General features: G+C 36.9%; 1 non-coding gene across 1 annotated transcript; it reads left to right on the top strand.

Annotated features, from left to right (window-relative positions):
* Positions 1–2,432: 2,432 nt before the first annotated feature.
* Positions 2,433–2,539, top strand: LOC128284988 (small nucleolar RNA R71). The gene has a single exon (XR_008275404.1). It is a non-coding gene; the product is annotated as a small nucleolar RNA R71 (small nucleolar RNA).
* Positions 2,540–11,720: the final 9,181 nt, after the last annotated feature.

Here is an 11,720-nt window from a genome sequence, read left to right as displayed (position 1 = left end):
TCGGCGTATGGGTGCACATGGTTGTGTCTTACTTCGTTCGCTTCTCCCACGCCCGTGTACATAGGTACATGCCCATTTTCTTTTTGACAGTGTTGACCACGGGTGGATGCCACAGGTGTATCACACGCCCGTGTTACATTCTCAGTTTCAATCACGGTTTCGAGGCACGGGCGTGTCTCACGCCCTTGTTGTTTTGGTAGTTTCACCCACTGCCATGTCTCATGGCCGTGGCAACTTATCGCATCCCGTGTTGGGGAAAAAATCTTGCCCTGTTTTCACACGGCCTAATGCACGCCCGTGTGCCTGGTCGTGTGGTCTTTTGAAAGTTTACGTTCCATGATTCAGTTAGGTGTTAGATGTTAAAAACTAAAATTTTAAAGAAATTAACATTGTTAGTGCTCGGGTTGCGTCCTAAGAAACGCTTATTTATAGTCTAAGCACGACTTACCTCTCTTCTGCATGGTCAAGGTGGTGTAAGGAGTTTACACTCCTCATCCCTGCTATCAACTTTACCAACAGAAGGTTTAAGACTGGTATTGTTTACCTTAAATGTGACGAATTTGGGATGAATTACCTCGATTGTACCATATGGGAAAATACTGAGTACCGTAAGAGGAATTTCTTCATTAGGTTCAGGAGTGGCAATGCGTGGATCTGCTGCACCTAGTAGTACTTTATCTCCAACCTTAAGTTGATTTGGTGAGGTATTGAGCTTGTCCTGGCTCGATTTCGGTTCATCGAGTGTTCTCGGTTTTTGTGTCCACCACTCATCTAGCTCCTCGATTTGAAACCTTTATTCTTCATAGATAGGTTATTTCCTGTTGTTTGAACACAGCTCATATGTATTCTTCAAAATTGTTTCCTGCATAGAGGGTGTCACCACATGATCAGTACTAGTAGAATGACTTATACAATCACCTTCAATTTTTGATCTGTTACTAGAATTATGAGCTTGAAGAGTGATTGTTTCGTCTCCCACACGAAGGGTGAGTTCACCTGTACCAACATCAATAATGGTTCTAGCAGTCACTAAAAAGGGTCGTCCTAAAATTAAAGGTGCGTTACTATCCTTTTCCATGTCTAGAACAACAAATTCTACTGGGTATATAAATTTATCGATCTTAACAAGAACATCTTCAATGATACCTCTAGAAAATCTAATGGTTTTATTAGCCAATTGAATACTCATCTTAGTTTGTTTGGGTATCCCAAGACCTAGTTGTTTAAACATTTTATAAGGCATAACATTAATGTTTGCCCCTAAGTCAGCCAATGCATGATGAACATCTAAACAACCAATTAAACAAGGAATAATAAAACTCCCTGGATCCTTCAATTTGTTGGGTAGCTTATTCTGTAATATGGCTGAGCAAACTGCATTCAACTCCACATGTGACGCCTTATCCAACTTTTGTTTATTTGTGAAAAGCTCCTTTGAAAACTTGACTGCGTTTGGCATCTACGAAAGGGCTTTAATAAACGGTAAATTAATATGTAGTTTCTTTAAAAGTTTGAGGAATTTACCAAATTGTTCGTCTGATCGGTCTTTCCTTGTCGCATTGGATATGGCACACGAGGTTTATATTCTATACTCATCGAATTTGGGTCATTTTGGCCTATCTCATTCTTACCTTTGCTTACCACCGTTTCTGGCCTTGGTTTTGAAACTAACCCTTCCTCATCTTGAATGGCAATCGCGTTGAGTTGCTCCCTTGGGTTAGATTCAGTGTTGCTTGGTAGGCTACCTTGTCGTCGTTTAGAATTCAACTTGGCGAGCTGTCCAATCTGAGTTTCGAGCCCCTGGATTGATGCTTGTTGATTTTTGAGTGTCATCTCGGTATTCTGAAAATGAGTTTCTGACACCGAGATGAATTTGGTTAGCATCTCCTCAAGGTTCGGCTTTTTCTCCTGCTAGTACGGTGGTTGCTGAAAGCCTGAAGAGGGTAGTGGTCTCTGATTTCCTTGGCCTCCCCATGAAAATTGTAGGTGGTTCCTCCAACTTGCATTGTAAGTATTACTATAAGGATTATTTTGAGATCGAGGATTATTACCCATGTAATTTAACTGCTTGTTCTCCATGTTGTGGCCATAGGGTAGGTAATCTTAGATTGCTCGATCTACCTCCACTTACTTCACACTGCATTACTGGGTGAACTTGTGAAGAACTAAGAAAACCGTCAATTTTCTTGTTCAAGAGTTCTACCTGATTAGAAAGCATGGTGACTGAATCAACGTTATAAACGCCGGCTACTTTTGTTGGCTTTATCCTCATGACTTGCCACTGATAGTTATTCAGTGACATCTCCTCTATAAATTCATAGGCATCTTCAGGTGTCTTATTATTGATAGTTCTTCCAGCAGCTGCGTCAACCATCTACCGAGTCGAAAGATTCAGGCCATTATGAAATGTTTGAACCTGTAACCAGAGTGGTAACCTATGGTGAGGGCATCTTCTTAAGAGGTCCTTGTATCTCTCCCATGCATTGTATAGTGTTTCTAAATCCATCTGCACAAAAGAAGAGATATCATTACGTAATTTAGCTATTTTAGCCAGCGGAAAATATTTTAATAAAAACTTTTTGGTCATTTATTTCCAAGTAGTGATTGATCCTCGTGCCAACGAGTTCAACCATTGTTTAGCCTTATTCCTCAACGAAAAAGGGAATAGCCGAAGGTGAATGGCGTAATCAGAAACGCCATTAATTTTAAATGTATCACATAGTTCCAAAAAGTTTTCCAAGTGAGCGTTGGGATCTTCGTGCTGCAAGCCATCAAACTGAACAAATTGTTGTATCATTTAAATTGTGTTAGGTTTCAGTTCAAAAGTATTTGCAGCTACAGTAGGTCTAACTATACTCGATTCAGTTCCTGTTAAAGAAGGTTTAGCATAATCATACATAGTGCGCGGAGCAGGATTCTGATTAACAGCAATCGCAGCAGGTAGCAAATTTTCTTGGTTTTTAGCCATCTCCTCGGTTGTGGTTGAAGTATCATCCTCGTGCTCTTCTTCTGTGTATCGTAAGCTTCACCTTTTTTCTCTTCGGCTTCTGTAAACTGTGCGATCGAGCTCACTATCAAACAGTAACGATCCTGACGGGTTTCTTCCAGTCATAGACTAGAAAAACCTGTCAGAAAAAAATAAATGAAGAATTAGAAAAGAAAATAAAAATTTAAATTGCAATAAAAGTAAAATGGCTAAAGTAATAAAAATCAAGTGTTCCTAATATCCTAGTTCCCCGACAACGGTGCCAAAAACTTGGTACGTGATACTCGTGACAGGTTTTAAAGATTTATGAATGAATCGTTCTTGAGACTAACTTATTATCATGATTAAGGCAAGTGTACCTATCGAACAGTAGTATAGTTTAGCAATACCAGATTTTTGAACCCAAAGGAACTACGAGTACTAATATTTACTTCCTTTTTATTATCTAGCCTAAAAATTAAGAGGTTTGGTTATCTAAACTAATTATTAACTAAGAATGCATAGAAAGAAAATTTGGGAAAATTCGATTGATTAAGACAATACCTAAAGAAAAATCCACCTAGACTTCACTTGTTTTTTGACTTTGAATTAGATTATTCATTTGACTTGATCTGTAGAAATCTTTAAGTTATATTATTATCTCTCTAGAGACTAATAACGTCTAACCCTAGGTTGAATAATTGAAATCTCCTTCTAATTAACACCGTAGAATTGCATTAACTCGATCTATGGATTCCCTTATTAGGTGTCACCCTAATCCGGCAAAATCTTATCACCCTATCTCTAGGCGTGCAATCGACTCCGCTTAATTATGACAAATTTACTCTTAGACAGGGTCTATTCCTCCTCTGAATAAGAGCTTAACTTGAATCAATGTCTTGGAATATCAAAACAAGAATTAAGGACACATAATTAAGAACAAGTCAAATATTTATCGTACAATTCAAATAATAATAACAAGATCTGTCTTAGGTTTCATTCCCCTTAGGTATTTGGGGGTTTAGTTCATACTTATAAAAGACAACATCTCAAAAGCATAAAGATAACAAAACATAAGAAAACTCAAAACTCCTAAAGGAACTTGAAGGGAGATCTTTAGTCTTGATGATGAATTCGGCTTCTGAGATGGATCAATCAGCTTTCCTTGAGTAATTCCTTGCTCCCTACTCTGCGTCCCCCTTCTAAGTGCCTCCTCAGGTGTTTAAATAGGCTTTAAAATGCCTAAGAGCCCCCAAAATTGGCCTTTCCCGAATAGGGTTATACTTGGGTTAGGCAGAAACACGCCCGTGTGTGATGACTCTAGCCCGTGGTCAAGGCTGTTAAATAGGTACGAGCGTGTAGTATACCCATGTAAGTCGTGCTTCAATCCTGCCAAAGGGACACGGCCATGTGACACGCCCGTGTGAGAAAGTCCAGGCCATGTTGATTTCCCACGTAGGTCCATTTTCTCTGTTTTCGGCCCGTTTCTCGCTCTTTTTACTCTCCTATGCTCTCCTAAGTATAAAACATGAAATTAAAGGATTAGAAGCATCGAATTCACCAAATATAAGGAGAAACCATTCATAAATAGGCTAAGCAAGGGATAAAAATATGTATAAATTACGGTTTATCACTTCCACTGTGGGCACCAAATCTACGGTCTCGAAGGTGAAACAACTGTAGGTTGGATTCCAGAATTGGGCCAAAGCCTAAAATAGATGCTTATCTATCTTGATGTCGAGTAAGTAGGGTAGATCACCGTAATTTTCATAAAATAGCTGTTTGACTTCATCACCCTATTGGTCCTACATTTCTTTCAATTCCTGAAGATCATTCTGTGTTACGCTAATATGAGTGAAGTCCCATAACTCTGACGTATACTTTGCTGTCAAGCGATCTCCCTTTTCCATTTGCATTTTCTCCGACCTTGTACGGACAACCGCCTTATCCTCTACCTTATCAAAAAATTTGTTCTCCATGACAACCTCTCTATTTAGTAATCGAACTTGAACCGACACCTTTTCTATGATGAAATGCCATGCAATCATAAGAAAAACAACACAAGTTAGTAAAATTCATATGAAATTAAAGCAAGTAAGAGATAATAAGAAGAACACCTATTAGGATGATCACTAAAGGTTTGGTGTAGCTCTACCTAGGGTGGGCTCCTATAGTTCACTACATGTGGTTTGGTTCTAATAAACCGTAATTTATACATATTTTTATCCCATGCTTAGCACATGTTTGGATGATTTATCCTTATATTTGGTGAATTCGATGCTTCTAATCCTTTAATCTCATGGTTTATACTTAAGTGAGCATAGGAGAGCAAAAAGAGCGAGAAACGGGCCAAAAACGGAGAAAATAGACCAACATGTGAAATCAACATTGCCTGGACTTTCATACACGGGCAAACCACACTCCCGTGTAGTTCTAGCAGGCTCTAACATAGCTTGGACATCCTTACACAGGTAGACCACACGCCTGTGTCCTTTTAGCAGAATCGAGCACGACTTACAAGGGTAGACTACAGGCCCGTGTCTATTTAACAGCCTTGAACACGATTGAAGAAATCAAACAAGGGCGTGTCCCTGTAGAGCCCAAGTTTAGTCCTATTCAGAAAAGGCCACTCTTGAGGGCCTTTATGCATTCTTAAGCCTATTTAAACACACTAGAGGAGGATTAGAGGGGACACACGGAGTAGGAGGCAAGGAATTACTCGAAGAAAACCGATTGATCCATCTCAGAAGCTGGATTCATCTTCAAGACTGAAGATCTACCTTCAATTTCCTTTAGGAGTTTTGGGTTTTCTTTATGTTTTGTTATCTTTATTCTTTTGAGATGTTTCCTTTCATAAATATGAACTAAACTCCCTAAATACCTAAGGGGAATAAAACCTAAGAGGGATCCTGTTATTATTATCTGAATTATATGATAAATATTTGACTTGTTCTTAATTATGAGTTCTAAATTCTTACTTTAATATTCTAGGATATTGATTCAAGTATTAATGTGCTTATTCAGAGGAGCAAAAGTCCCTGTTCAAGAGTAGATCTAACATAATTAAGCGGAGTTGGTTGTACGCCTAGAGATAGAGTGACATAATTTGCCGGATTAGGGTGAAACCTAATAAGGGAATCCATAGATCGAGTTAATGCAACACTAGGGGTTTTAATTAGAAAGATATTTCAATTAATCAACATAGGGTTAGATGTTGTTAGTCTCGAGAGAGATAATAATATAACTTAGGAATTTCTACGGATCAAGTCAAGTGAATAAATCGTCTGATTCAGAGTCAATAACAAGTGAAGTCTAGGTGGATTTTTCCCTTGGGTATTGTCTAAATCATTCAGTTTTCCCAAAATTTATTTCCCCAATTTACTCTCTGTGCATTCTTAGTTTAGTAATTAGTTTAGATAAAATAAACCCCTTTATTTTCAAGCTAGATAATAAAAAGAAAGTTAATACTAGTACTTTTAGTTCCTTTAGGTTCGACATCCCCGTCTTGCCATAATCTGTACTACTGTTCGATAAGGTGCGCTTGCCTTTTTCATGATAATAGTTAATTTTCAAGAATGGACATTCATAAATTATAAAATTTATCATGAATCACACACGATCAAGTTCTAAAGACAGGGTACCTGAACCAGCAGATTCCTCGATCTTCATCCATTATAGGCTCATATGGACCGAGTTCGATTTAGGGGAATACATTTCCCTATGGCTATACGGAGATGAAAATCTCATGAAGACATACGTACTAATGTATCTCAAAAGCGATCCACTATCCTATACGGAGGTGAAAACCTCACGAAGGACTAACTTCTCACTCCCACTTAAAGGGTAGGACCGAACGGTCATGCAATGCAATGTGCAGAAATATTTAGAGACTTGAACCAACAAAGTAAGTATTATGACAAAGATAACAGATGAAATGCAATGAAAGGATTGTATTTTAAATTGAATTTTTAATTTTCAATAAAAAGACATAAATTAATCAATTTACGGCTACACTCTCTCGTGTGCCCAGTGGAGTCGCCAAGCTGTCAAAACCATTTTTTATTGTGAAAAACAGTGTCAACTTTTATTTAAAAGAAAAACGAAAATAGAGTCGCCACCGATCCTTTTTCTTGGGTGTGATTGGATCACCTTTAATTAATCATTTTAATAAAAATTCAAATTTACTAAAATGATAATTTTGGAGTACGAAATTCAGAAAACAAGTTCAAGAGTCGGTTGCGCACGAGGAAGGATTAGCACCCTCGATACGCCCAAAATTGGTACCTAATTGATTAGTCGATGTCTTAGTGTCGAAGGTTAAAAATTCGAAAAGGAATTTAAAATACGATCCTCTCTAAAAAAACTTGAATAAATTAAAACGAGCATTAAAGGCCCTCTCATCTCGAGATGTCAAAATGTCACATCTCCTAAGTTAGGACACGGCATTTGAACCCTCGAAAATAAGCTTTCTTTTTAATTTTATTTTTTAAAAAAAATCGTACTTTGGTTTTTTTAAAAGGTTATTCGGCTGTTTAAATCTAATGAGGAAAACCGAAACCCCGTAAGTTAGGGCACGACCTTCTCAAGTTTCTAAACGTGGAATATTACCTTTATTTTTATTAAAAAAGCACATATTTCGAACTTCAGACGGATCTTTGACGATTTAGGTTCAAAGAGAAAAATCAAAACCTCGTAAGTTAGGGCACAATTTTCCTCGAATCTCCAAAACGCCAAAATATAACTACTTTTTAAAGTTTTCCTTCTTTATGAGTTAATAAATTTATTTTTAAAACGATGTGCGAATAAAATATTATTTTATCAAAGGATAATAATGATGAATACATTAATAAAACAACACATGGGAATCATATAATACACATTATTTTAACACTAACTAGCACTATCTTATGATAAATAAAACCAATAATAACCATGATAATAGTATTAACACATGCACATAAGGAACGATGTCAATCGAATAATGGAGACGAAAACATGAATAAATATAAAAGAAAATAATTTGTAAAAGATCAAAAATAAAGAAACAAATGAAGGTGAAATGAAATCATGAATATAATTTGAAATAAAAATAATAATAATAATGGTAATAGTATCATAGAGAAAATAATAAAAAGTAAATAGAACATATAAAAACTAAATTTGGGATTCTAAAAATATTACTAATGTAAATGTTAAAATTAAAAATGAAAAGGGTAAATACTAGGTATAAAAATAAAATAATATTAACTAAAATGAATAATGATAGAAAAAATTAATAAGCAAATGATAAAATACATTAATTAAAAGACTTTATTGAAAATAGGATAAAATTAGGGGTCGAAATTGCAACAAATTTAATTAATAAAAGCGAAATAAGAGCAAAATAAGACGCGCGAAAAAAGGTAAGGACTAAATAGCCAAATATGCCAACATGCGAACAACATCCTTTCTCTAGAAGATCAGCGTGCCAAGGACAAAATTGAATCACAAGAGAAATCAAGTGGTCGGATTTGTAAAATTATAAAAAGAAGGAAAGGGGATCAGATTGTAACACGCCGCAAATGCGGAAGGATCAATAGGGTAAATAACCCTTTTAACAGAAACACACGGATCCTCAACCTAGGCGAGTCGGGTTGGGTCACGCGGGTCTAGTGCCTAAACGACGCCGTTTAGCATCTAAAACTAAGGCACAAAAATGGTGTCATTTCATATAATATAATTTAGGGATTTCTACGGATCAAGACAAATGAATAAATTGTTTAATTTAGATTTAGAATAATAAGTGAAGTCTAGGTGGATTCTTTCCTGGGTATTGTCTCTCTCATAAGTTTTCTTCGATTATTTTCCCAATTCGCTCTCTGTCACTTAGTAATCAGTTTAGATTTTAAAACAATTCCCTTCAATTTATAGGCTAGATAATAAAAAGATAGTAACTACTAGTACTTTTAGTCATCGTGGAAACGATATTCCTGACTCATCGTAGCTATACTACCATTCGATAGGTGCACTTGCCTTTGTCTTATTTTAGTTAGTTTGTGACATCATCAAGTTTTTGGCATCGTTGTCGGGGAATGAAGATATTAGGAACACTAGATTTTTATTAATTTAGCTATTTTTATTTTATTGCATTTTATTTTTTTTAGTTTTATTTTTAATTACTAAGTTTTTTTATTTGCTTTTGGCAGGTTTCTTTAGTTTATGACTAGAAGAAATCCATCGGGACCATTGCATTTTGACAGCGAAATTGAAAGTACAGCTCGTAGAAACCTTAGAGAGGCGAGACAGAATCGACAAAGTATAGAGGAAGAGCAAGAGGATGCTACTAAGGAGGTCGCTAACAATCAGAATGATCAACTACTCCCTGTGAATCCTCCAAATCCAAAACCTGCTCCACGATGTACGATTATGCTAAGCCCACTCTTACTAGGGCAGAATTGAGCATTGTTAGACTTGCTATTGCTGCAAATAATTTTGAACTGAAACCTAACACTATTCAAATGATTCAACAGTTTGTTTAGTTTGATGGTTTGTAGGATGAAGACCCAAATACTCATTTGGCCAATTTCTTAGAATTCTGTGATACTTTCAAGATAAATGGCATTTTTGGCAATGCCATTTGCCTTCGGTTGCTTCCGTTTTCATTGAGGAATAAGGCTAAACAGTGGTTGAACTCTTTAGCACTAGGTTCTATCACTAGTTGGACCAAATGACCAAAATTTTTTGCTGAAGTACTTTCCACCAGCTAAGACAGCGAAATTGAGGAGTCATATCTCTTCCTTTGTATAAATGGATTTAGAAAGTTTATATGATGCATAGGAGAGGTATAAAGATTTATTGTGAGGTATGAAGTTACTCATATGGCTATAGGTTTAGACCTTCCACAATGGTTTGAACCCCTCAACTAGGCAAATGACCAATGCAGCTGCCGGTGGTACTATAAATAATAAAACACCTGAGGAAGCTTATGAGTTCATAGAGGAGATGTCATTGAATAATTCTCAGTGGCAAGTCATGAGGACAAAGCCGACAAAAGCATCCGATGTTTTTAACGTTGATGCGGTTACCATGTTGTCAAATTAGGTAGAACTTTTAAATTAAAAGGTTGATGGTTTATGTGGTTCTACGCAGGTACATCTGGTGATGCAGTGTGACACAAGTGGAGGTGGAATAAGCAATTCAGAACATTTAGCCTACGGTCCTAGCATGAAAAATGAGCAAATGAATTATATAGGTAATAATCCTAGACCTCAAAATAATCCTTACAGTAATACTTACAATGCAGGTTGAAGGAACCACCCAAATTTCTCATGGCAAGGTCAAGGAAATCAAAGACCACCATCCCCTCTGGGCTTTTAGTAACAACCTTATCGACAGGAAAAGAAACCAAACCTTGAAGAGATATTGGAAAAAATTATTTCAGTGTCAGAGACTTGTTTCCAAAACATCAAAACAACTTTAAAAAATTAGCAAGCATCAATTCAAGGGCTCAAAAGTTGGGCAGCTTGCTAAATTAGTTTCAGAAAGACAACAAGGTAGTTTGCCTAGTAACATTGAACCCAATCCAAGAGAGCATGTGAAAGCAGTTACATTAAGAAATGGGAAAGTGTTAACTGAACCTGAAAAGAACTTGCTGCAAGAGTCTGATAAGGAAAAGGACGAGAAGGTCAAACCCGAAGTGAATGTAACACCAGTACTTAACGAATATAAACCACCCATCCCATATCTGGCAAATTTGAAGAAAGATGGCATGGATGCACAATTCTGTAAATTTCTTGAACTTTTTAAACAGTTGCATATTACCTTACTGTAACACCCCTAACCCGTATCCATCACCGGACTAGGGTTAAGAGGCATTACCAAACATATCATGTAACACCCCAAACCCGGCCCAGACGTTATGACCGGATCTAACGTGCCACATTGGAGTTGAAAACCCACGTTCTGTTTTTAGTGTTTTAAAATCATATATTTTGTTATACATACGAAGTGTATGGAAGCTGGGCACCAAGTAGGTATCCGAGATAGAGGAGGTGAGCCATGAAGGCTGCTTAAGTACCAAGTTCTTTAATTGGATCCAATCCTAGACATGCCGACAACCATAGCCACACTTTGTCATATCGAGTTTTAAATTTGTTTAAGTGGACGTCTTTGATAAATCGATTAATCGTGGTGTTGAGATATTTTGAAAACAAGTATCGTTTTGAAAACACGTCCTAAGTCTAGCCCATTTGAATAATTATCAACCAGGTTTGAAGTTATTAAAATTAAAATAATCCCGAGAAGAAATAAAAGGAAAGTTAAAATGGCCTTATTACAACCCAAAAATAAATAATATTTAAAGGAAATTTAAAGAAAACCAACGCTTATTTAAAAGTCCAAAGACAACCACCGTAGCCACTCTGAATCCGCTCCATTGAAGTCCCCACATCAAGGCTCACCGCAAGGTTAAGGAAAAGGGTGAGTTTGGAAACTCGATGTGCAACAAGCCCTTTCAGAGCCCAAAACAATAATGACTGTTGGGTCTAAGCCCAAATCCAATCTCAAACATGTCTTGGGCCATAGCCCTTTTCATATTCATATTTCATAACACCGGGTCAAGCCTTTTCAAATTTCATATTCTTGGGCGAAGCCTTTACGGTGGCAGATGGCCCATAGGCTCATTTCAATATCACATGTAATGTCAAATGAAAGAATGCAACCCATTTGGGAGACTACTCAACCCACCATCCGCTACTCTCCACCAGTACCAACCAAC

Source organism: Gossypium arboreum, chromosome 11, assembly GCF_025698485.1.
Source record: "Gossypium arboreum isolate Shixiya-1 chromosome 11, ASM2569848v2, whole genome shotgun sequence".
NCBI classification, from domain to species: domain Eukaryota; kingdom Viridiplantae; phylum Streptophyta; class Magnoliopsida; order Malvales; family Malvaceae; genus Gossypium; species Gossypium arboreum.
The sequence above is the reverse complement of the archived record's forward strand: the minus strand, read 5'-3'. Positions and strand labels throughout refer to the sequence as shown.